The sequence below is a fragment of the Oryctolagus cuniculus genome, chromosome 10, assembly GCF_051225735.1.
Source record: "Oryctolagus cuniculus isolate XC-2025 breed Fujian yellow rabbit chromosome 10, ASM5122573v1, whole genome shotgun sequence".
NCBI lineage: Eukaryota > Metazoa > Chordata > Mammalia > Lagomorpha > Leporidae > Oryctolagus > Oryctolagus cuniculus.
The window spans coordinates 26,400,819-26,427,761 of record NC_142876.1 but is presented as its reverse complement, the minus strand read 5'-3'; the positions used below and the strand labels follow the sequence as shown (position 1 = coordinate 26,427,761).

Sequence of the window (26,943 nt, the reverse complement as noted above, 5' to 3'; positions counted from 1 at the left end):
ATGTAACTAAAGTGCTCATTTGCTGTCTGTTAACCCTCAATAATTACTATTCTTAACCATCACTAGGGAGAAGTTGTGCATCTTTCTCCTCCTGTTCATGGTCATAAGGCCTCTGGTACTTGAGTTCATGGGTACTTTTAACTTTAAGATATCATCTTGCTTGGGAACTTTTTGGCTCTATATGTCTTTAAAAGTATCTCTAAGTATATATATACATATATATGTATATATATATATATTTAACTTAATAATATAATAAAATTATTGAGTGTTGCTATGTGCTTGGCACTCTGTTGAGTTCCTTGGCCTTTAATAAAGTTCTGGTCTCTGAGAACACTATAAATATAAGAGGCATCACCAGATATCTCTAAGCTCTTTAGGATATTTTGAATCTATTCTTGGTGTATGTGGGAAAAAGACTTATCTTTCCCATTCCTTAAGAGCACTCTTCAAGTCTTCATTTCTGGGGAGTAGTGGGTGAGCTACCACCTGTGACACCAGCATGGAAACAGATGTCGGTTCAGATCCTAGCTACTCTGATTCCTGTCCTGCTTTCCCTGCCTGGGAAAGCAGCAGAAGATGGCCCAAGTGCTTGGGACGCTCCACCCACAAGGGAGACCCAGATGAAGCTCCCAACTTCAGCCTGGCCCAGCCTAGGCCACTGTGACAGTCTGGGGAGTCAGCCAGAGGATGGAAGGATGTCTTTCTCTGTTTCTCCATTGTTCTCTGTAACTCTGACTTTAAAATAAATACATAAATCTTTTACAAAAACATTTCCCTTTCTCCTGAGGAAAAAAATTGTTCTTGTCTTTGTTGTATTCTCTGGCAGGAACTTTTTCTTTTTTTTAGAGAGAGATTGATGAAATGGTTACCTTTCTTCAGAATTTGTGCAGCCTACAATATTTGGAGACCTGACTTGGATTCATTCTCTTTGTGTTCTTTCTCTCTTACTCATTCTCTTTGGAATTATAAACTTAGATGGCCCTTGAAGTGGTTCATTATCAAAATTTAAAGGTGGAAAATAAGGAATAAAATGTCCAATCATCATACAGCATGCATATACTTTGTTTAAACTTCTGAGTGTGACTTCTCTCTCAGGGGGTTGACCTTTTCCAGGAATCCTTTCTGGTGACCCATTCTGACCTGATGTTCAGGTGGCATTGGAAAATCTCTTCTGAAAGTCAAGAGTGGCATCTATGATAAAGCCCTACCTCATAGCAGCAAATGAGATTAGAGCTAGTACAGCTTTGAACAGCAAAGTCGGAGCCTACTGTAGTGTAATTGCTGGTTATCGAGGTTGACTAGTCCATTGAAAGAGAGTATGAGTCAGCATCTGTCATCCACTGCTATCCAACAGGTGAGAAGATTGTGTTGGCAGGAATGCCATAAATCTCATGTGTCTGGATGGAGTGGAAATGACTCAGAGCCCAAATTAAGAAAGTGTAGCAACCCAACATAGATACATTACCTCAGCTGGTTGGGTCCCTGAGCCACTACCAGGGTACTCAGTGTCAGCTGACAATTGGATGAACATCTTCTGAATCAAAGTTTCTTTCTTTCTCTTTCCCTCCTTCTCTCTCTCTCTGTCTCTCTGTCTCTCTCTCCTCCTTCCTCTTTCTCCTCCTTGTCTATTGCTCCAAGTTTACCTGTTTTAAGTATCCAATTGATTGATTCTTAGTGAATTTTATACTTTAGGTGACCATAAACTCAAATGAGTTTAGAAAATATTTACTATGCCTGAGACATTCCTCATGTCTGTTTGTAGTCAGTATGTACTCAAATTCCCAGGTGCAGACATTGACTAGTCTTTCTTTCTCACAGGCTTGCTGGACATTTTTCTGAACATTTCATATAAATGGAAACTTGTTTTTTGTATATTTGACTTCTTTTACTTAGTATGTTCTTGGGTTCTACTCACAATGTGCCATGAATTGGTAGTTCATTCTTTTTACATAAATGCACAGTATTCAACTCTATAGATCCATCACCTTGTGTTTATCCATTTACTTACTGGCAAACATTTCTATTATCTCTACTTTTTGTCTAGAACAATGCCTCTATGAATATTTGCATACATATTTCTGGTCCTCCCCTCTCAACTAAGAGTCATAGTTGAAATTATATACTAAACTTTTTTCCTTAGCATTTTATATTTATAATTCTAATGAGTATATGTGTATATTATATATATATATATATACCCATAAACCTACATACTTAAACAATATATATACTTGTATTTCTTTACTCTCTGAACTCACGAGGCATATTCACATTCCTAGTGAAGAAATGGCGACAATAAATGGCCAGACTTCCCAGTGAGGCTGAACAACTACATGGATGATTCAGAGCTGAGAGGAAACAATGTTCTCAGTCATTCCACCTACTCATTTCTTTTTAAATTTAATTTAATTTAATTTGAATTTTATTTAAGATATACAAATATCAAATATTTCATATAGATAGATTTAAGAACCTAGTGATAGATACTTCCTGCGCTATATTCCCTCCCTCTCACCCTTCTACCTCCTTCCTCTTAATTCCTTTCTTAATTTTTATAATTATCTACTTTCAGTTTACTTTATATTCATAAGTTTAACCCTACACTAAGAGTTCAACAAATAGTAAGAAGAAAAAGACACTGTTCCTCAACAGTAGAAACAAGGGCTGTAAACAACAGGAGAGGAGATGAGACAGCTCCTATAATTGATATAAAGGGAAGGAATGGGAGATAATATGTAACCTTTATTGTATGAGTATGTATGCTAACTCTCAGATACTCAGCTACTTCTTTTCCATTACTAATTATATCTAATCTTCACAACCTCCCTAAGAGGTACACAGAATTTGGACTACTTAATAAATGGAAAAATGAGGACAATAAATGTCAAGACATATGTGCAAGGATATACTACTTATAAAGAGACCTGAAGCAAATTCTAAGAATTACAAAGCCCAGGTCTTTAATAGAAGTAATCATATCTAAAGCTGAGGTAAGAGAACATAAATGTACTGAGTTTCCCAGTCTTAATATAAAGACCTCAGAGTTACATTTGGAATGCTAGATAATCAACTCCCTAGTTGCCTTTCCCTTTGCCACCAAGGAGAACATTAAATTCAGCTCATCAAACTTGTATTAGGATTTCCATATTCTGAGAAAAGTCAAGGATATTATGATAAATCAGATATAGTCTCTGACCTTGAAGTTCTCCTACATGCATATATTAAGGGAGAAAAATGAATCTTTCCAATTAAAAGAAGAGTTGGGAATGTTGACCACAGACTAGTTTTTTAGACAATTGTGTAGTTTTAATTTAGGTAGATAAAATAATTATAATAGCTATAATTAATACCAATTAATATAATGCTATATATCAGTTTATGTGCTAAATGTTTTATGTACTTCACAAGTACAATTCTCACAACAATACTATGAGATGACTGTTTAACAGACAGTAGAGGCTAAATTATGTTGTATTAAAAAACATGAACAACTGATATTCATCTCAATGAATTAAAAAAATAAAGAGTTTATTTCTTGATCCCTTTGTATTTCTATTGCAGGTAGTCAGGGAAAAGTGTTCCTCATACTCTGTCAGGGACCTTTGCTGATGGAGATGCATTTTGACACGCGCCCCAAGACAATTGCAAAGAAAAATAGACATGGTGAGTTGACGCTGTCAAAGTTTTGCTTTGACATTAGTGACATATGTCATGTTCATTCATTTTTTAAATCAGGTCAAAAGCAAATCACATTGGTCATGTCTAATATTGTGGAGCCAGGGAAATGCAATCCTATGATGTGACCAGAAATGTAGAAAAAACTAGAAATGTTTGGTGGGTGTATTTAAAAAACAAATTAGAGTAATTTTAGGCTTATCACAGGGAGTTCCTGTATACTGACTACCTTGTTTTTCCTAATTTTAATGACTTAAAAACCATGAAGACAAAGATCTTTAGTGACTACCTCATTCCATTCTTACCGTCACCAAATACTTGGACATTTTTCTTTCTCTATAGAAAATATAAATCTTTTGTGATAAGGGAGACTCTAGCTCAAAAGCCTCATCTAGTTATGCCAACAAGTTCAGAATTCAGGATTTCTGGATGATAGCAATCATCTCTTCATTGATGGTGATGGATACGCAGTAGTCTCTATGTCAGGTACAGATGTGACTCAACTTGGGCTAGACCTATCTGCACTAATAATATAAATTTTTTCCCAAGTTTGTAAGATTGAGTGGTGGAACAGAAACAAGATAAGCACAATATATGCTTCTGTCTGGGAAAAGGGGGAAAACAAAGAGACTTTTACGATAATCACTTGCCCACAGTAATTTTAAATCTCATTATGCAGGTACCACAAAGTCCTATTACTGAGCTTGTGGGTATTTGCTATTAGATATTTAGTATGCTTCCCAGTCCATTGTTTTCTGTCACCTTAATTCAGCTCTCTCTGCATTCTTCCTCTTTCATTACCTACATTCGTCCACAACTAGACTAAGCTTAGAAAAATGTACCTATTTTGGGTTGAGCAAGATTTACAGTGCACTTTCTGTTTTTAAAATACTGAGACCAAAGCACTATTTGAAGTCTTGCACAATCACAAAGATTTTTTTGGTGCGAACCACTCTGTTAAAGATATGAAGTGGTATCTCTATGTGTATTTGAGATGTAGTCCTCTGATAGCCAGTGATATTTCAAGAGCTTACTGGAAATTTTTACATCTTACCTGAAAGATATGTCTATGAGAATCCACCGCTAACTTTTAATATTCTTATTTATCTTTTTTAAACTTTTATTTAATGAATATAAATTTCCAAAGTACAGCTTATGGATTACAATTCCTTTTCCCCCTCATAACTTCCCTCCCACCCGCAACCCTCCCCTTTCCTGCTCCCTCTCCCCTTCCATTCACATCAAGATTCATTTTCAATTCTCTTTATATACAGAAGATCAGTTTAGCATATATTAGGTAAAGATTTCAACAGTTTGCACCCACATAGAAACACAAAGTGAAAAATACTGTTTGAGTACTAGTTATAGAATTAAATCACAATGTACAGCACATTAAGGACAGAGATCCTACATGAGGAGTAAGTGCACAGTGACTCCTGTGTTGACTTAACAAATTGGCATTCTTGTTTATGGCATCAGTAATCACCCTAGGCTCTTGTCATGAGCTGCCAAGGCTATGGAAGCCTTTTGAGTTCACCGATTCTGATCATATTTAGACAAGGTCGTAGTCAGAGTAGAAGTTCTCTCCTCCCTTCAGAGAAAGTTACCTCCTTCTTTGATGACCTGTTCTTTGCACTGGGATCTCACTCACAGAGATCTTTCATTTAGGTCTTTTTTTTTTTTCCCAGAATGTCTTGGCTTTCCATGCCTGAAATACTCTCATGGGCTTTTCAGCTGGAATATTCTTATTTATCTTATTATATGGTTTTTATAAATGAGCATATTTCAAATTTTGCAGAAAATGTGATTAAAAGATAAACATTCTGGTACAAAAATTTGAAATCCACATATACTTTTTCCTTTTTAAATATTTTTTAACCTAGAAACCTTTTATTTAAGGTTTGTAAACTTCATACATTTCATATATATGACTTAACATGCATTTTCATTGAATCTTTTGAAGCCCTTTCATAAATGAGTTCCATTTTTCCAAGAACTTTTTGAAGTCTTCTCATAGTCTATAAGTTCCTTTCAAATACATAATTTGAAATCATCTTCCTCCATTCTTTGGGTTATCATTGCACTTTCTTCATGGTATGCCTCAAATTACATTAAGTGTTTAATATTGATCAAGTTCAATTTATCTTTTAGCTCATTGCTTATATTTTTGATGTCACATCTGCTAAGTCATTTCGTAATCCCATGGTCATCAAAATTTATTCTTATATTTTCTTCTAAGGGATTTATATTTACAGATTATATTCTTGGTCTGTGGTCCCTCTTGTGTAATTTTTGTGTATGATGTATGGTGGTTGTCCAAATTTCTTAATTCATTCTTTTCCTGAGGTTATTCCGTTGTATCAGTACCCATTTGTTGAAAAGATTATTATTTTCCCATTGAATTATCTTTGCATCCCTAATAAAAATCCATTTAGCATAAATGTAGAGGTTTATTTCTATAATATTAATTCTCTTCCATTGAGTCATGTCTAGCCTTTTGTCAATATTGCACTGTCTTGATTACTGTAGAATTATAAGTTTTGAAATCATAAGTTGATTTTTCCAACATTTTTTTATTTTTTCAAGTTTTCTTTGTTTATTCTAGCTATCCCCTTAAGTTTCTGTGTGATATTTAAAAAAATTGTCAATTTCTGAAAAATGCTTATTTAGGAGTTTAGTAAAGATTTAATAGAATACATAGATCAATTTGGGGAGTTCTGCAGTCTTAACAATATTGTCTCATACACAAATATGGATGGATTTCTGCTTATTTAGGTCTTATTTAATTCTCTGATTTTTTTATAGTTTTCAGAGAATAAGCTCTGCCCTTTCCTAAAACTTATATCCATATATTTCTTTATATTATTATAAATGTAATTATTAGTTTCATTTCCAGATTGCTCATTGCTAGCACATAGAAATACATTGAAATTTTTACATAAGCAAAATTGATTTTATATATTGATATGGAACTTTGTGGAGCTGATGTGTAGTTCTAGCAGGGTTTTCTCACTGAATTTCTTATGATTTTCTATACACAGAATCATATCATTCCATCTGTAAATAGAGATGATTTATTTCTTCCTTTTTATTGGATATCTTTTATTTCATCTTAATGTTTGTATTTGTTACAACATACAGGAGGGGGTCTTCAAAAACCTCACAGAAGAAGTATACTATGAAAAATTGCATGGAGTTTTTAAAAATTTGCACCAAAATAAATTTATCTTATAATTTGATTTTTCAAGAGCTTTTTGAAGTTCCTTTTTATTTCAATGTAGAATACAAGAGCAGAGAGCAAGCATCCTTACCTTGTTCCTTATCTCAGACAAAAATCAGCCTTTCACCAGAAAGTAGGATGTAAGCTGTGGGTTTTAAATTGATTTCCTGTATTGGATAGAGGATGTGCAGTTCTAGTGGTACTTATTCCCAATTCTTGAGTATTTTACCATGGGAAGGTGTTAGATTTTTCCAAATGCTTTTTTTTCTGCATCTATTGTGATAATCATATGGTTTTATTGCTTTATTTGATTTTCAGATATTAAACCAATCTTGAATTGCTATGATAACCTTATTTTCTCATGCCATTTTATCCTGTTTATTTTCTTTCTGTGTTTCTATATTCAATTTGTTAGTATTTTGTGGAGGATTTCTGTGTCTGTTTTAGTAAAAACACCAGTCTGTAATTTTCCTGTGATGCCTTTGTTTGGCTTTGATATGAGGATAATATTGACTGCACAGAATGGGATTGTAAGTGCTCCCTTTTCTTCTATGAATATTTTTACTTTTATTTTTAAGTTCTTATTTATGGGAGAAAGATAAACCATATGATAGAATGTTCCCATATGGTGGCTCAAATGCTCACAACAGTGTGGCAGAGCTGGGGTCAGAGAGCAGAGCCAGGATCTAGGAACATAATTCAGACGTCCCACAAAGGTGGCAGGAAGCTGAAGTCAGGAGGGAGAAATGGGTAGTGAACCTTGGAACTCCAGTGTGGGATGCAGGTATCTTAACTACTAGGCTCAGCACTCAAACCCTGTATTTTTTGACTATCTTTTCCTTGGATACAGATATATATTTAATTATGAGAGGAAACTTACACAGTTTGACAGCAATATATTTTCTTCTTAAAAATTTTTTATAAATAGGCCGGCGCCGCGGCTCACTAGGCTAATCCTCCGCCTAGCGGCGCCGGCACACCGGGTTCTAGTCCCAGTCGGGGCGCCGGATTCTGTCCCGGTTGCCCCTCTTCCAGGCCAGCCCTCTGCTGTGGCCAGGGAGTGCAGTGGAGGATGGCCCAGGTGCTTGGGCCCTGCACCCCATGGGAGACCAGGAAAAGCACCTGGCTCCTGGCTCCTGCCATCGGATCAGCGTGGTGCGCCGGCCGCAGCGCGCCGGCCGCGGCGGCCATTGGAGGGTGAACCAACGGCAAAGGAAGACCTTTCTCTCTGTCTCTCTCTCTCACTGTCCACTCTGCCTGTCAAAAAATAAAAAAAAAATAAAAAAAAAATAAAAAAAAATTTTTTTATAAATATAAAGAGAAGAGATTTCATGCTGTTTTTCTTCCATACTCTGTCAAGTAGCCCTCTATGAGCCCTTAAAACTTAGAAGCAACCACAACAGTCCTGAAGCTAGAGAATTTTGAGTGAAGATTAAGTTGTGATATAGAAAAAGGATATATACAAAGTAATCAGGAAAAATATGGCAAAGAGTAATGAGAGGTAAGTAATTTTACCATAAATTAAAATATGTTATATAATCCTCATATTTAAAGGAATGTAGTGCTTTTACATAACTAGACAGACACAATAATGGGATAGGAAAAATTTCAAAATATGAGGCCAGTTTCACATGGAAGTCTAGCATGCAATAAAAGGCAACCTCTGAAGTGATGGTTCAAATCACATTTTTATAAGTTATCACGAGATGAGTGAATGTTGGTATATTAAGGATATAGATTGGATCCATTCACTACACTGTATACTGGGATAAACTAAAAATGTATTAAGTATTTAATGTAATTAGATTAAGCCACATAAGTACCAGGAGAAAAACATGGTGTGATGGCTAAATTACATTATATGAAGAAGAAGGAAATCTGTATGGTAATCATAAAAAAATTCAAAGGAAAAGGGAAACGATAGACTGAAACACAGTCTTTATAACAATACAGTAATAATGAAAGGTAACATTCCTAAAATATAATGAACTTAGGAAAGATACATACCGACATTTTTCAATGGCCACAGATCAAAGAAATTGAAATGAAATTTCTTTAAGAGTATGATTAGTGTCTCATATTAGTAAATTAATAAATTAGTTAAAAAAAGTTATACCATTAAGTATAACTTTTAGAAAAATATTTTCCTGGTGAGGAGTGGTGCCTAAGAATCTTATCACATTTTCCGCAAACTTCCCTTACAGCCCTTGACATGGTATGACTTAATGCTGGAGTTTGCCAATACATTAGAGAAATTACTCCCCTCATAGCTTCTCCATATCACAAGGACAAATTGTGTTTATGTTTGTCTTTTGTTTTCACTCTTGTGCTTAATATTGGATGGTATATTTTCCTGATTTGTGCCTTGAACTGATTGAAAATCCTATTGAAATGCATGGCACAATGATAAATGGGCACCCAGACAACTAGCATACTCTATCCTATCCTTTCTAGGGAGAATCAGCAAAATGGAATCTGTAAATACACAGCTGTGGAGCCAAATTATTTAGGTTCACTTCCTGGCCATGCAATTTATAGCGTCTTGACTTTGCACAAGATTTTTAACCTTCTGTGTTTCTCTTTTCTTTAAATGATGATGTAAATGAAAACAGTAACCTATCAATAGACTTGTTCTGAAGAGTGAATGATGTATTATATGTAATGCTCTCATAGTGGTGATGATGTACAGGTTTAAGTGTAATGTAAATATTTTCCATTATTATTAATCATGGAAATTTCACTTAGTTTCAACCCAAAGATATTGGACAAAGATGATTAAAGCGAATATATTAAGTGCAGAGAGGATAGAGTGAGGAATTCTACTTTTCATTTTTACATGTGCATATCATGAAACTTGACAATAATTATTTTTGCTTGTAAAAAAGTCAAACTTCTCTTTCTAACCAACACTAGGTAATAATGCCTTATCTACCATATTCTTACTGACCTCTTGGGCTTGCAATGACCAGTGAATAGTAAGTCAGAGATTATCTTGAAAGAATGGTATCTAACCCTTCCAAAACTACACACCTTATTAAATGGTTGTTGTGATTGAAGTCATATACAACAGCCTGGAATTTGTCACCTGTTATACAGATCAATAGCTGCTGAACACCACTTCATGGTTGCAGTTTAGTGGAAGAGATGCTGGTCTTTGTGATTTACCAAGAAATGGCTGGAAGATGGAGCTTTTACACCCCTGAAATTTCTAGCCCCTCAAAGTATTAATAATGGCAATGATAATAATAGCAATAATATGGTCTTACCTGAAAGAGTAACATTTTCTTAATGATATAATAAGGATTAGAAGCATATTTAGAAAAAAATTATTGTTGATTGTTGTCATAAAACATAGGCAAACATAACTTGCTTATTATAAAAATAACTGTATTAAGATGAGTATCCTGCCCTCTGACTTCTGTATAAGTCTGAAGCTCCTTGCTGGCTGGATCTGATGATACAAGACAACTGTGTAATGATTTGTAAGAAGTTGAGAGTCCTCTGAAGCCCTCTGAGAATGGAACTGCTTTCCACAAATGTCTATCACTCTTGTTGCACATATGACCTTTACTTCAAAGTTATAAATACCCACCTGTCTTATAGACAAAGAGTGGGGATATTTCATTTTATTTTTAACAAATCATATGAGAAAAGAAGAAGCCATGGAGTCTGGAGGAAATAGAATAGTATTATTGAGATTTGGATTCATGTCTGAATAACTGGGTCATGAATGTATAGAGGTTCCTTGCAATATTTATTTTATTAAATTAGCAAGTAGGGCAATCAAAGTCTAAATTCAAGGTTGTAGGTTGAGGGGACCCTAGCTGCCAGGAAGGGGAGTCAGGTATGGGTCAAGTACAGAAACCAATTTGGTGGCAGGAGCTCTTATTAGGAAATGGGGCTGTAGACAAGACTGTGTAGGCTGATGATAAAATTAGGAGATCAGTGTCTGGGAAAATAGGAACCAACATCCCAGTGACGCTGGCAGTATGAGAAGGGAATTGAATCGCCTTCTTCTTCACAAGCTATTTCAGTGAGAAAAGTTTGACTCTGCCCTCATCTGCAGAACTACCTGAAGTCTCTCTGTATAGGGACAAAAAGGAGCTCAGAGCTTGGAACAGGACCAAGTAACAGCAGGGACAGGTTAAGTGAAGCTTGTTTCTAATTTTAGAGACATTAGAAGAAGAGGGATCCAGGCAAGCCCTTGTAGAATGTCATTGCCCTGCACGTCAGTGTTCCTTGCAGGGCTGCCCTGAGAAGCAGTCTTCGTAATGGAAGGAGGCATAGCTGTGTCTGCATCCGCTTCCACTACTCACTACTTGTGCCATATCATTCAGTTTCTCTCACCGCTCTCAGTCACAGCACCAGCATCCTGGCACTGCTGATAAAAATAACCACTGCCAAGGATTATTTAGAAAATCCCAGGAGAAAGGCTGGCACAGAATAGGAACTTAAATATGAGTAGCACTTATTTTGAAATCTCTTGGAGGGAACTCAAAAATCTTTTAAAATTTTGCTCTTCTTTTCATCCAAGTGAATCAACAAGGTAAAATATGCTCACATATTTAGCAATCAATATTTTATCAAAACTAAAAATGAACATGTTCATTTACACAATAATTCAGCCTGTAAGATTTTGCTTCCAGAGATGCAGGAGGATGTATAAATATATAAAATAGTATGCGCTTCATCACTGTAAGTGGAGATAACTAGAACCAATCTTAACAATAGGGTAGCATTAAATTAAATATGGCATACTCATGCAATGAAATCCATGCAGTCTCTAAAGAGAGGAGATCCCTCGAGTCAATTTTAAAATCTTGACAAAATATATTCCTAGTATTATTTATGAAAAAGAGTAAATGGGTATATTTGCATGTTAACAGGTATAATTATTTTATGCAAGATACCTTGTTTTAAAATTTTAACTCTAGTACATTTAGGGAGTGAAGTAAATATGCCAAAGATTTGATAATAAGAAAATTTAGTCTTCACTTAATGCTTTCATATTTGTACACCTCTTATAATCTTTTATAACTTAAAAATAATGCTTAAGAAGTGCTTAATTATAGTAATGCACAGCTTTTAAAATGTGAACAGAAATTTGGATTGGCTTGGGAATTAATGCAATAATATTTTTTTCTTTACATATTTCACATTTTCTTTCTTTAGATAGTTGAAATATTTAAAATATACAGGAAAGCATGCAAAAAATTAGTCTCATAGGAGGGATCTTCTAAAAGTTCATAGAAAATTAGTATTAGGAAAAAAACTACATGAATTTAAAACATTTTTAACTCTAATAAACTTACCTTTTAATTCTATTTTTACACAAACTTTGAAGTACAATCTTTTGAAGTAAAAACTTTACAATCCCAGGCAAGCATTTGATATCTTAAGATTTATCATTTTGGTTTTGATCCTAATTTATAAATAAAATAATATTGATTTTACTGAGCCTTGCTTTTATTTTCTCCTATGATATCTACATTTTTTTCTTCTGGAATCCATATCCTGAAACAGTTTTTCTTATGACAATTCTTCAGGGAAGATATTATTATAACTGCAAGTTAATATATAAGGAAATTGAGAGTTAGAAAACCATAATAACTTTTACCAGTCACATAATTAGTACATGGTGACACTTGAATGCAATCTGACCAAACATTCAGGTGTATTTTATTAAAAATTGATTTTTAAAATGGTTACTAGGTTTTCTTATCTAAACTTCACTGTGATGGGTTGAAAATATTTTTGAGCTCTAATGCCTAGTACCTAAGAATGGGACCATATTTGGACATTAAGTGTTTGTGTCTGTGATCAAGGTAAAATTTCAGATCATATTGAATTAAGATGAGCCATGATTGTGACTTGTGTCCTTATAAACAGAGGAGAAAAGACACAGAGTAGGATGGAAAGGTGTCATGTGAATATGGGGCCAGAGATTGGGATTATGTAGCTGCATGCCAAGGGATGTCAAGCTTTGACAACAACACCAGAAGCAAAGAAAAAACCTTGAGCAGATTGCTTCCTAGATCCTTTAGAGAGAGCATAGCCCACCAACATTTGGATTTTTGTATATCCATCATCTGGAACTATGAGACAAGATACTTCTGTTGTTTTAAGCTATTATAGTTTGTAGTTCTTTGCTATAGTAGCTATAAGAAATCAATGCACTTCAACAAATATGTGTTGAACAATTTAGAAAAATAGTTGGAATTACGCATTTCAAAGCAAATTTCTTATGTCCGGATCCTTGTTCTTTTACTAGCTAATGGCAAATTTTAGGCAAGTTATTAACCTCTTTGTCTCGGCTCCCTCATCTGTAAAATACCAATAATAGAAAAATATTTTGTGGAATTCTTATGACAATGGCATAAGTTAATGTCTCTGAAGCATTTAGAACAAAAACACAATATTATTATCTTGATGATGATGTATGAAATATGTACCAGATGGTAGGGTCATTTGCTTTCTCTTTTTATTTTTTTAAAAGATTTATTTATTTATTTGAAAGTCAGAAGTTACACAAGAAGTTAAGGAGAGACAGAGAGAGAGAGAGAGAGAGGGAGGGAGGGAGGGAAGTAGAGGGGAAAGGTCTTCCTTCTGCTGGTTCACTCCGCAGTTGGCCACATCGGCCAGAGCTGTGCTGATCTGAAGCCAGGAACCAGGAGCTTCTTCCAGGTCTCCCACATGGGTGCAGGGGCCCAAGGACTTGGGCCATCTTCTGCTTTCTCAGACCATAGCAGAGAGCTGGATAGGAAGTGGAGCAGCCGGACTCATACAGGTGCCCATATGGGATACAGGCACTGTAGGAGACAACTTTACTCCCTAAGCCACAGCGCCAGCCTCGGGTCATTTTCTTTAACATAAGGTATTCTCTTGTTCATAAGGAATCCATTTATTTATTTATTTATTTGATTTTTTAACTTTTAGTTAATAAACATAAATTACCAAATACAACTTTTGAATTATAGCGGCTTTTCCCCTTATAACCTCCCTCCCACCCGAAACCATTCCATCCCCCAATCCCTCTTCCATCCAGTTCACATCAAAATTCATTTTCAATTATCTTTATATACAGAAGATAAATTTAGTATATATTAAGTAAAGATTTCAATAGTTTGCACCCACACAGAAACACAAAGTATAAAGTCCTGTTTGAGTACTAGTTATAGCATTAATTTACATTGTCAACACATTAAGGACAGAGATCCTCATGAGGAGTAAGTGCACAGTGACTCCTGTTGTTGACTTAACAATTGACACTCTTGTTTATGGTGTCAGTAATCACCTGAAGCTCTTGTCATGAGTTGCCAAGGCTATGGAAGTCTCTTGAGTTCCCAAGCTCTGATCTTATTTAGACAAGGTCATAGTCAAAGTGAAATTCTCTCCTCCCTTCAGAGAAAGGTACCTCCTTCTTTGATGGCCCGTTCTTTCTACTGGGATCTCTCACTCACAGAGATCTTTCATTTAGTTTTTTTTTTTTTTTTTTGCCAGAGTGTCTTGGCTTTCCATGCCTAAAATACTCTCATGGACTCTTCAGCCAGATCCGAATGCCTTAAAGGCTAAATCTGAGGCCAGAGTGCTGTTTAAGACATCTGCCATTCTATGAGTCTACTGTGTATGCTGCTTCCAATGTTGGATCATTCTCTCCTTTTTAATTCTATCAGTTAGTATTAGAAGACAATAGTCTTGTTTATGTGATCCCTTTGATTCTTAATCCTATCAATATGATCAATTGTGAACAGAAATTGATCACCTGGACTAGTGAGATGGCATTGGTACATGGCACTTGATGGGATTGAATTGGAATACCCTGGTATATTTCTAACTCTACTGTTTGGGACAAGTCAGCTTGAGCATGTCCTAAATTGTACATCTCCTCCCTCTCTTATTCCCACTCTTATATTTAGCAGGGATCATTTTTCACTTAAATTTAAACACCTAAGAATATTTGTGTGTTAATTAAAGAGTTCAACAATGATTTTTAATGATGCCTGTTTAAGATGATTCTAAGGTTTTAAAGGTTTATTTACTTTTTCAAGTTTATTTGAAAGGCAGAGAGTGACAGAGGGAGAGATCTCATATCCTCTTCACTCCCCAGATGTCTGTTACAACCAAGAGCAGGACAGATTGGAGCCAGGAGCCAGTATCTCAATCAGGGTTCTCACATAGGTGGCAGAAACTCAGTTATTTCCACCATCACCTGTTACCTCCCAGGTTGCACATTAGCAGGAAGATGAAGTAGGGATACACAACTCTAACCCAGGCATTCTAATACAGATTCAAGTGCCACAACTGGTCTCTTAACCAATATGCCAAATGCCTACCCCTGAGAAGTTTTTCTCCTGAAACCCCTCTGCTCCAAATTTTAAAAGGATGGATAAAATATCAATAGAAGGAGATGGTGCCGTGACTCACTTGGTTAATCCTCTGCCCGAGTTGCCAGCATCCCAAATGGGTGCCAGGTTCAAGTCCCGGCTGCTCTTTTCCAGTACAGCTCTCTGCTGTGGCCTTGGGAAGGCAGTGGAGGATGGCCCAAGTGCTTGGGCCCTTGCACCCACATGGGAGACCCAGAGGAACCTCCTGGCTCTTGGCTTTGGATCGGCACAGCTCTGGCCATTGTGGCCACTTGGGGAGTGAACCAAAGGAAGGAACACCTTTCTCTCTGTCTCTCTCTCTCTCACACTATCTGTAACTCTACCTGTCAAATAAATAAATAAAAATCCATAGAAGAGAAAACCTTAGAGAATATTTATAGGATAAAAAACAAGATAGATATTTCTAAGAATAATGAATGAAGCTTTAAAAAATGGAAATGGGATCTGGAGTGAAAGAGGTTTGAATCCTTACAATGAAAATTAGAAAATTTTTAGAATGAAGTAAGAATGACTTCATGACATATCAAAGACACTAATGAAGGAAAACCTAGAAGTAAATTTGTAGCCTTACTTATTTATTTTTGGTTATTCACAACCTAGATGAACATAGGGAATATTAGTCTAATTAAACGAGGCACAAAAAGACAATTAGTGCATAATCTCTCTAGTACATGAAGTCTAAGTCAAACTTGTAGAAAAGGAAGAATGGCATTATCAGAGGATGGCCAGAGTCAGGGTTTGGGTGGGCAGGAAAAGGTAAGATGTTCGTGAAAGGATACAAAGTTTCTGTTAGTCAAGAAGGTCTATTTCAGGGCTCTGATGATCTATTGCATAGCATAGTGACTATAATTAATAATAATGCATGCATATTTCAACGTTGCTAAAAGTGCAGAAGCAAATGTGCTCATGCCGAGAAATGACAAGCACGTGAGGTGACAAATATGTTAATTAACCCAACTTAATCATTCTAAATGTATACATGTATAATTCCTTTTGTACTCCGTAAGTATATGGAATTGTTATGCTCTAACTAAAAATAAAATTTAAAATGGGCCATTCTATGCACAAACTTCGTAATGTTAAAAATAGTTTAGATATTTCTAGTAGAACAACTAATCCCTCATCCCACCAAGTCATTCTCATTTATTCTTTCAAAATTGGACTTTGAAGCAAAGTTTTAATTTATTTAAGAATCCAGGGAAACTCACAGAAGAACTTTTGAATCACTCAGACCAATGACCTAAGTCAGATTTAGTGACAGAAAGATATCTATGGAGAACCAGGAATAATTTTACATTTGATATTCTAAGAAATGTTAAATTATAATTAAGCATTCTGTGCATGAAGACAAATGTAAGGTTTTTTTTTTTAAAAAGGACAGCGGCATTTTAAATCTCTTTGAAATTTTGTTTTTAAAATATGAAGATTTTATGTTTGCAGTAACCAACAAAAAGGTAGTATCTGGTTTATTCTTAGGGATATCAAGAAATCTTAGAAAGATGTTTGGCACAACTGAAGGCTCACTTTGTGTAGTTCTTGGCCAGATCTGAACAGATTTCAGACCATCCAGTATTATTGCTAACAGAGGCCAAGCTACTGCCACCTTCACATCATCAAATGTTAAGCAACATGTGTCCTGCCATCAGTCACAGTCAGATGTAGACAGAGCAAGATGAACATCATCCATTCTCCCTGCCATCTTCATCCATCACTGCCTTGGAGAATTCTGCAGTACCTAAGGATGAACTGTAAATAGCGTAGAAAATGCATCCAAAATGGTGACTTAGCAGATGTGTGTGTTTGTCCTAGCTGCTATAAAAAGAACAGAATGTTAGAATATTAGTGTGAAAGGGATCTCATAGATTGTTTGGCTGGGTGCCCTCATTTTGAAGATGAAATTTGGAGTGAGGAAGTGACTTGACCAATGCCATTTTCAAACAATCAGCAATTATTTATTGAGAAAGAGATGGATGGAAAGGAGAGATGTGCTCATGTTGAAATCCTGAACTCAGAATCTTGGGCATACCACAGAGCAGTGTGATTGTGTCTGGGGCCCATTTGTAACCCTTCATGGTATTCTTTAGTTAAACAAGGAGACTATGAGTCCCTGTGGGAACAGAACAAATGGAAGCATTGCCCCCATTTTCCTCTCCTTTGCATTTGGTGATAGCTTTTATCATTCTGTCATTTGTCCCTCTCTCTGCTTTATTAATTCCATGTTACAAAGAACTCATCATTTCCTTCTTATAATATCATAGTAAGCATTAAAGTGGAATGTTGATGTGACCCTGTTTATATCCTATAAAATATTATACCAATACATAGGCTACTGGGGATTTATTTATCAATTTCCAAACTCAGGCATGGCACCAACATTGTGCATGAGTGTATTAAGGGTAGATATAGCAGAGGCTGCCAGGGCAAGGGAAAGTACATGAACCCTAAGGAGAGGCAATAGAATCTGGGGGAAAAAAACTAATAATGGGATAAAGGAGAAAGGTGAAGTTGGAAGATAAATTTTGAAGTTCATAATCTGAACTAATCCTGGCCAAATTATTATTCTACCAACAAAGAAAATAATAGTGCATAGATATGGATGTTCCAGGTGACCTGTTTTTTGCAAACTCAACTCCACTTAGCACCTTTTTGTGCAGGCCAGAGCAACTCACAAGCATCTTTCCCACGACATTATAAAATGTGATTCTGGAAACATAGTTGATGCATGCTCTTGCGGATGCTAAATACCAATGCCACCTGTCACGATTAGAAGTGAGTTGCAAATCTGCCTCTTCTCTCTGACCCAGTGACCATCTGGCCTCCCCAAAAATCTATACTTCTTAAATTGTGATTGCACCTTTAGTGCTTAAGTATGGCCTTAAAGCCACAGAATAAGTACTCACACGATGTTAACTTTGGTTGAAGGTTTAGGGAAAGTTGATGTTAACCTGTTAAACAATTTGAATTGTTGTCCTACAAAATGATCAGCCTAGAGTAGAAAGAAAGATCTGCTTTTAGAAAAAAAACAACTGGATCAATTTCAGTTCGCAATTGATCATAATGAAAGGACTAAGAGTCAAAGGGAGCACATAAGCAAGTCTAGTACCTGCTAACACTAACCGATAGAATAAATAAAGGGGAGAGTGATCCAACATGGGAAGTGAGATACTCAGCAGACTCATAGAATGGCAGATGCCCTAAATAGCACTCTGGCCTCAGAATCAGCCCTAAAGGCACTCGGATCTGGCTGAAAAGCCCATGAGAGTATTTCAGGCATGGAAAGCCAAGACACTCTGGCAAAAGATCTCTGTGAGTGAGATCTCAGTGGAAAGAACAGGTCTTCAAAGAAGGAGGTACCTTTCTCTGAAGGGAGGAGAGAACCTCCACTCTGACTATGACCTTGTCTAAACAAGATAAGAGTCGGAGAACTCAAGGGGCTTCCATAGCCTTGGAAACTCATGACTGGAGCATAGGGAGATTACTGATGCCATAGACAGGAGTGTCAATTGGTAAAGTCAACAACAGGAGTCACTGTGCACTTACTCCTCATGTAGGATCTCTGTCCTTAATGTGCTGTGCATTGAGATTTAATGCTATAATGAGTACTCAAATAATATATTTCACTTTGTGTTTCTATGGGGGTGCAAACTGTTGAAATCTTTACTTAATGCATACTAAACTGATCCTCTGTAAAAAAAAAAAAAAAAAAGAAAAGAAAAGAAACTATCAACTCCCAACTTGACTCTCACTGGGATTAAACATGACAATAGGTCTGATCTGATTTCATCATCATTAAAAAAAATCATCTATTATTTTTCACTTTATGTTTCTGTGTGGGAGCAAACTGTTGAAAGCCTTACTTAATGTATACTAAGCTGATCTTCTGTATATTAAGATAATCGAAAATGAATCTTGATGTGAATGGAAGGGGAGAGGGAGTGGGAAAGGGGAGGGTTGTGGGTGGGAGGGACGGTATGGGGGGTAAGCCATTGTAATCCATAAATCGTACTTTGGAAATTTATATTCATTATATAAAAGTTAAAAATAAATAAAAAATAAATAAAAAATTAAAAAAAAAAAAAAAAAAAAAAAAAAAGAAAAAAAACAACTGAAAGAAATTCCCCGTAAGTGGGTTCTTTGGTTGCTTCCGTAGGCTACTTATGTAAGCCTTTGTTTCCTGTTGCCACAGGTGAAGGTGGAGAACTATTCAGGAAAACACAGCAACAGAATGGGATGCAGCTCTCCAGACTTGTCATGTTATCCCTACAGATTCCCTGATCTGTGCACTGGGTTATAGCTATAAATGGGAACAAAAGCAAGCACAGCTCAGGGTGGGCTCGCCATTCCTGAGACTGCTGCTCTGATTTCCAGAAATCTGTGTGCACAGAACTGATCCTCTGCTGCTGTTTTTCTCTTTATACAATTTTACCTACATCCCTATTCACAGGACAGTTTAAATTTATTTCCTGGTATTTCAGTGTTAATATAATTGAGAAGACACAGACATTTGGGAAAAGAAGAACAAAATGCCAAATGCAATGGGTACCACCAAATGAGCATCAGTACTGTCTACTCAGATGCAGTTCATCCATACAATGTCTGTTCCTTCTGAATAATGGTTAGGACTCATTTTACTCAGTGAATGATCACAATCAACACTAATAAGAACAGAACCTGTTGGAAAATACTGTGATTCAAATATTGACAAATGTTAATCATTAGATGTTATTTTAGTAGTTACCAGTGTATACAAAGCATAATATTTAGTGATATTTCCTGCTCATACAAACATACTTCAAGAAACTTGTGAAAATTGAATTAAAAGATTATTTGAGTACAAAAAATTTGAAATCTATGCTTTTTCCACAATATGCATAATGTTCATTTTCATCAACTTTTTGAAGACCTGCTGTGTAGTTCTCCACCTTTTAGGAGCGATAAATGAATGATATTCATATCATTCGTAATTTGACAGCAGACACAAATGCAAGGTTCCTGCAAGCAAAGGTACAAACCATTATGCTGTAGTGTGTGCCCCAAAAGGAGACTCTGATAAGAGGACCTATGTGCATGAAAGTTTTGGAAAATTCACCTGCGATCAACCCCTACAGAGACGTAGAGGATAGAAGATTCAACAGACGGAGAGGTTGGACTCCCAAGTAGACAGAACTAAGTCCACACATGATGCCCAATGCCAAAGGAAGCTCTTCAGCCAAGGAGCTCTGAAGAGTTGTCCCACCCTTCAGGCAAGGACCTGGGCTTTCCCATCCCTTCAGTTCACCATGTATGAGGCATTGAATGACAAGTGTCTTCTAGGAGAAGTTGGCAGAAGTCAAATTCCATTGAAGAATTCAACGGAGAACTGGTGGCTAGGGCAGTGGATGCCTTAGTCATGAAAGGAGATAGGGAATGAATTCACAGGCACTACAATCTGTATCTGCTACTGCTCTCCATGCTGGTACTTGCCCTGCTCTATCTCATCCAAAATAATGGAGTGAACGATAGGAGCCACCACGGATCTGTTATACAAACATATACAGTCTGAATGAGAGCAGCTGCTTCCATAGAATCATCTATAATCTTCAAGGGCTGCTGTGTGGATTATATTCAGAAGCAAGTAAATGCAAGAAAAGCCCTTTTTACAGGCCACCGAAAGAGCTTATTTCCCAAAATTACCATTCTCTTCGACTCCCTCCCTTCTCTCCCCAGCTCACCCAAATTATTTCCATTTCAGGATACCAAGATTTACACTTAATGATTGGGATGTTTGGGTAAGAAATGTTTTTACTCTTTATGTATGTATTCACCTGAGTAATATAATGGCCCTAAAATTGATCCTAATAGAATTTATAATACCATCCTCTTGGGCTAATAATTTTAACTAAATGGTCTTATTTCCTTGTTTTGGAGAAAAAGCTCTTTCATCATTTTTCTTCCAGGAGAAAGATGGAGGAAAATGTACTATAAAATGCCTAAAAATTTTTCTTTATGTAAAAGCCTACTGTTTCAAAGTTAAAATAATTTGACAATATGAAGAATCTTCAAGAATTTAATGGAAAATGCATATTATAAAATCTCTATAAATAGGTTTCATTTTTTGCACCAAAATGCATTTGTATTCTACTTCCATTTCTCCAAAAACTTTTGAAGTGCCCTCATATATATTCTTTTTATTTGTGAAGTCCAAAAATGTAAACCTTATAAAACATAAAAGTGATAAGGATACGTACTTAGGTGTAACTCACATGTATGATGTTAATGCTGATATAAATACTGTCTTCATGTAACTCTACATTTTACCCAGCCTAATCGCATCTTCACAATGAGGCTCACATTTTCCCCTGCCTACTCAAAGGATTGAGGCAGGAAATGGGAGGATATGCTTAGATGTGTGAGATAAAGCAACCTAAAATTATAAAATAAGAAAGGAACTGAGATTTTAAAAAAAAATAATGTATCTTGAGCTAATGGGCAAAGAAAATTAACTTAAATGCACCTGAAATCCAGAAATGGAAAGAAGAGGGGTTAGAGGAGGAAAGAGAAAAGAATGTGCTTCATAGTAAGACAAAGAAAGCAAAGTCACTGCATTTATTTGCCGTTGGTGTTCACAGTTAGAAAGATCATTTTTAGAAAGGCAGTTGGAGAAAGCAAATTTTGGAGGAAAAGCACATAAAAATAAAAACTTACTAAGAGTAAGTTATTATGTAGAGTCTTGATTTACGTTTTTCTATTTAAGTTTGTCCTTGAAATTGTCTGATCATTATTATTTTCTTATTTTTAAAATCATCTTTATGAAATGAAAAACAATGTTTTTATTGTGAGAATGTGATTAATGCTACTGCTGGAATTTATTTGATATTCTTTGAGACCCATGCAGAGGCTGACCCACTAAGAGCCTGCATTAGTTAGCAAGGGCTGTGCAGAAAGATAAATAAAGCAAGAATGAAAGCAAAACCCTTCAGAGTCTGTGATGGTGAGTTTCCAGTGCCTCAGCCTAGCTCCTTCTTTCCCTTCTTTTTCTCCTTCTCATCTTCTTTTCTTATTTCATTTCATCTTCCTTCTACCAGAAGTTCCGCTCATCTGATTAAATCCTAACAGAAAATTTGAAACTGGGAGTGGTTCTAGAGGAAATCTGGTGACAAGAAGGTCTGAGAGATATAATCATAGACTAGATGGGTGGAAAGTGGGTATATTCATTTCCAGAGTAAGTGTTCATCAAAGAACAAGAAGTCATCTTGCCCACCACAATCAGGTGAGTAAGATGACTCACCTATGACATTAGTCAGCATGTTTGCCTAGCACTGAAAAATGCCCACGATGTAGAGATTGAGGCTGTGCTTGGATTCAGCAACATGGTCTTTCAGTTACCAATATCAATCTTGCTCCACTCATTTCCGAGTGCTCAACCTGCAAATAGCAGACATCAATACCAAGTGTCTGTTAAGGTAGCATCCTCTGGATGGATTAGCCAGCCAATATATGAGATGTTGACTATTTAGAACCAATCTGATCTTGGAAGATGCAGCATTTTGTTCTTATTGGCATGGATACTCTAAATGTGGATTTCCTTTCCTTTTCCTTTTCTTTCAGCCAAAATCAACATCTCTGGACTTGTAAAATACCTTAATCACTGTTATGGTATTTCACACAGCATTTTTTCTGACCACCATAGTCATTTTAAAGTGAATAAAGTACGATAATTGCCCAAGCTCATGGAATCCACTGGTCCTACCATGTTTCCCATCACTTGAAGCAGCTGGTCTTGTAAAATGGTAGGATGGCATTCAAAGTAATTAGTTTTCTGTAGCAACACTAGCTGGGGTTGTACCACCTAGTAGGCTGGGAAATGTCATACAGTATGTTTAAGTGCTCCAAATTTGTGACCAGCACATGGTGCTATTTGTACCACAGGCAAGATGGGTTCTGGAAATAAGTCTTGTCACTATGAACTTCCAATGCTAGATCAGCAAAAATTTTGCTTTCTCTTCCTGTACCTTTTGACTCTGTTGGTCTATAGTATAGTGCCCAAGTGAAGAATGTTTTTCTCAGAGGACTGAATAGTGGTTCAATTAAATAATTAAACTGGAAGTTGAGTTTGTCCTCTGGACATTTTAGGTTCTCCATGCTAGTAATCTATAAACAAAGAAGAGGGTTACTTAAACCAACTAGGATAACTAATTCTGATTGTTAGTGTAAAATTGGAATGCTATATTACATTGAGGGTAAAATAGACTGTTTGAAAGATAGCTTCTAGGCCCAAGGCTTATGATTAAAGCCAATGGAAACTCAAACCAATACAATCACAATTTCTAAGATGGATTCTTGAGAATAAATGTTTGGATCTCTCCACTAGGCAAGGAACAACAGCCAAATAAGGAGCTTGAGTAAGACAATGGGAATAAAGAGGGAGTAGTGGAAGCAGGCTTGATTTTTCTTGGGTGGTTTGTTCACGCATCCATAATTATCTGGCAGTTATCTGGGATAAGGGGCTCTGCTCCACATGATAATTAATCCTCTATCAGTGTAGTTCACTGTGTTCTGAAAGGCTTGCAAGATTCCAAGTTGATCAAGAGACTAGAAAAGTGCACAGCTATATTGTGTTTTCTCACCCCACATGCACAGAGCTAGGGAATTACCAAGTTTCAAGACAAAGTGTGTGGGGTTGAGAGGTGAGCAGAAGTTCACATGCAGCTATTAATGGAATTAGTTGAATATTGTAGGCTTGTGGAATATACTAGGATATGGACAAATGTGTTATCCTACAAGAAACTCTGAAAAAAAAATTGAAAATCTTAGTTCCTAAACACTGTGCTTCAAACTTACCTCACATTTCTCACTTTATTTTAGGAACCAACTTTTTCTTTGTCAAATTTCAGTGCACAGTGTATACCCTATGGTATTTGATCTTGGGCTGTATCTTCCTTTACCATCCTTGGTGAAGATGAGAGGAAGTTCAGGAAGTTTTGGGATATCCCATAAACTATAACAATCTCCTCAAAGCTACACTTAAATAAACACATTATCTAAATAACTTTTGTGCAGATTCTGTACAAATATAGCCTCAAAAAACCAAATTTCTTTTTTCCATTTATTTAAATCATATGAACTTTCCAACTTCCAACATTGTTTGACATGCAAAAAATGACAATTTCACAAAGTTCAACCTATAGATTACTAAAAATTGTTGTGTTTCCCTTTGAGCACAGTGTCTTGAAAATATCTCTAAGAATTTGCTGCTGCCTGGGAGATACTATCTGCAATACTCCTTTCAGAGATGGTTCTCCCCATGGCTGGACTACTTCGTGGGATAATTCAAGTATTAACAGATTGAAACACTTCTATTAACTGCAGGAACAAAAGTCAACAAGAGTAAATTAGTAAACAATGAAGGCACTAAACTGATTTCTTCTTCTTCTATGTCAACGTTCCCTGGAGATATAGATTCATTTTCTTCTATTATTGATTGACTTATACTAGGAAAGTAAGAGTCTGATATTAGATTAACATGACTATCTCCCTGTTGTGTCATTTCTAGATATTGGTTAACATTTTTATGGGCATGATTATTAATTATTGAAATAGCACTTATCATTTGTCTAATGTTTGGGAAGTGGAATAGTGAATGGGAATACGCATGGAAGTAAATTGTAGGAATGATGTGAGAATAGTAGTAATGGGAAGGTTTGCTTATCACTCTATTAGTATATATTTCAATATCACTATGGTTTTTAGTTAGGAGAGACTAGGATCTGTGATGTTATACTTCTATTGCTATATCAATCCAGTAGCAGATGTTTATACTTCTTCATTACAAAATAGGCCTGGAATCACAATATATTTGAGTGATGAAGGAATCTAAATGGTCTTCCAGGGTTTGGCACTGTGGTGTAGCAGGTAAAGCTGTGGCATGCAAAGCTGGCATCCCATATGGACACCGGTTTGGGTCCCAGCTTCTCTACTTCTGATCTAGCTCTCTGCTATGGCCTGGGAAAACAGTAGAAGATGGCCCAAGTCCTTGGGCTGCTGTGCCCACACTGGAGACTCAGAAGAAGCTCCTGGCTCCTGGCTTCATATCTGCCCAGCTCCAGCCGTGTGGCCATTTGGGGAGTAAACCAGTCAATGGAAGATGCTCCCTACCTCTTGCCTCTGCTTCTCTGTAACTCTGACTTTCAAATAAATAAATAAATATTTTTTTTAAAAAAGTAAGTGGTCTTCCAGGCTGATTATTTACGTTTATTGGAGTCTTCTTCCAGCATCTTTTTCAAGGAGTATAGTCACTTGTCTAAAACTTGATCCCTCTCAGGGATCAGTCCTTTCTATTTGGGCAGATATACTAACAGTTCTTTTATTTTTTAAAGTAAAACTAAAAACTGCTTTGATCCTTAGATCTTATTTTTTTCTCTATTAGAATTCTATTCCAAAAAATTTAATTTTAGTCATGTAGTAGAGAAGAATTATGGTTTTGTGTAAGTGCCGTAAATTAGAAGACACTATATACAAATATGTGCTATTGCTGTGATTTTTCATGCTTTATTTTTTAGGATTTATTGATTTATCTTGAAAGAGAGGGATACACACACACACACACAGAGAGAGAGAGAGAGAGAGAGAGAGAAAGAAAGAGAGAGGTGGAGAGAAACCTCCATCCACAGGTCCATTCCTCAGATAGTTGCAAGAGCCATGATTGGGCCAGGTTGAAGCCAGGAGCTCAGGCGCTTCATCTGAGTCTTCCACATGAGGCCCAAATACTTGTATCATTATCCACTGCTTACCTCAGGCCATTAGCAGAGAATTGATCAGCCAAGTCTTGAACCAATGCCACATGGGATATCAGTATCACAGGTGGTGGTTGTACCTACTGTGCCACAATGCTGGCCCCGATTTTTCATATATTAAAAATCAAATCTTTGAAATAAATGATTAAGCTAGTAGTTTGAATCTTTTAAAAAAGACCTTAGTTTGTTCCTATAATTAAAATTTTAATTTAGAGAAATGTATTCAGATATTTATCATTTATCCTTAGCAAATTATAGTATTTTCAGATTTACTAAAACTATAAGTTGTTGTTTGCCCTTTTAAAAATAAATCAAGAAGTGAATATAAAAAATCATTAGTTCAGTAAAGTATTAATATAACCTTGTGTATTTTGATTTTTCATATAAAATATAGTTTATATACAAGTTTTATGACTTTTCAGTAACGAAACTAGGTATATCTGTAACTAAATCATTCTTTAAACATTTCATTCTTTGTTATGAATATCAAACCCTACACATATTTACTTAGAAATCCATAGTTCTATCCTAGATTATATACTAATCAAGAAAGGATTGTATGGGGAGAGAATATACTGATATTATATATTATATTCTTCTGGGATGCACCTGAATATCAGTAGTTTTCATTGTAGGGCATGATCTTTTTAAATATTTTTTTTTTAATTTTTATTTTTGACAGGCAGAGTGGACAGTGAGAGAGAGAGACAGAGAGAAAGGTCCTCCTTTGTCGTTGGTTCACCCTCCAATGGCCGCCGCGGCCGGCGCGCTGCGGCCAGCGCACCGTGCTGATCCAAAGGCAGGAGCCAGGTACTTCTCCTGGTCTCCCATGGGGTGCAGGGCCCAAGCACTTGGGCCATCCTCCACTGCACTCCCTGGCCACAGCAGA

The 26,943-nt window shown here is 36.2% G+C and overlaps 1 long non-coding RNA gene across 8 annotated transcripts in view; it reads left to right on the top strand.

Annotated features, from left to right (window-relative positions):
* LOC149123713 (uncharacterized) overlaps nt 1–26,943 on the top strand; it is a 593,545-nt gene that overhangs the window by 383,455 nt on the left and 183,147 nt on the right. For all 8 annotated transcript variants that reach the window (XR_016214009.1, XR_016214013.1, XR_016214007.1 and 5 more), the window contains one exon: nt 3,565–3,666. This is a non-coding gene — a long non-coding RNA (uncharacterized LOC149123713). The remainder of the gene's footprint in view (nt 1–3,564; nt 3,667–26,943) is intronic.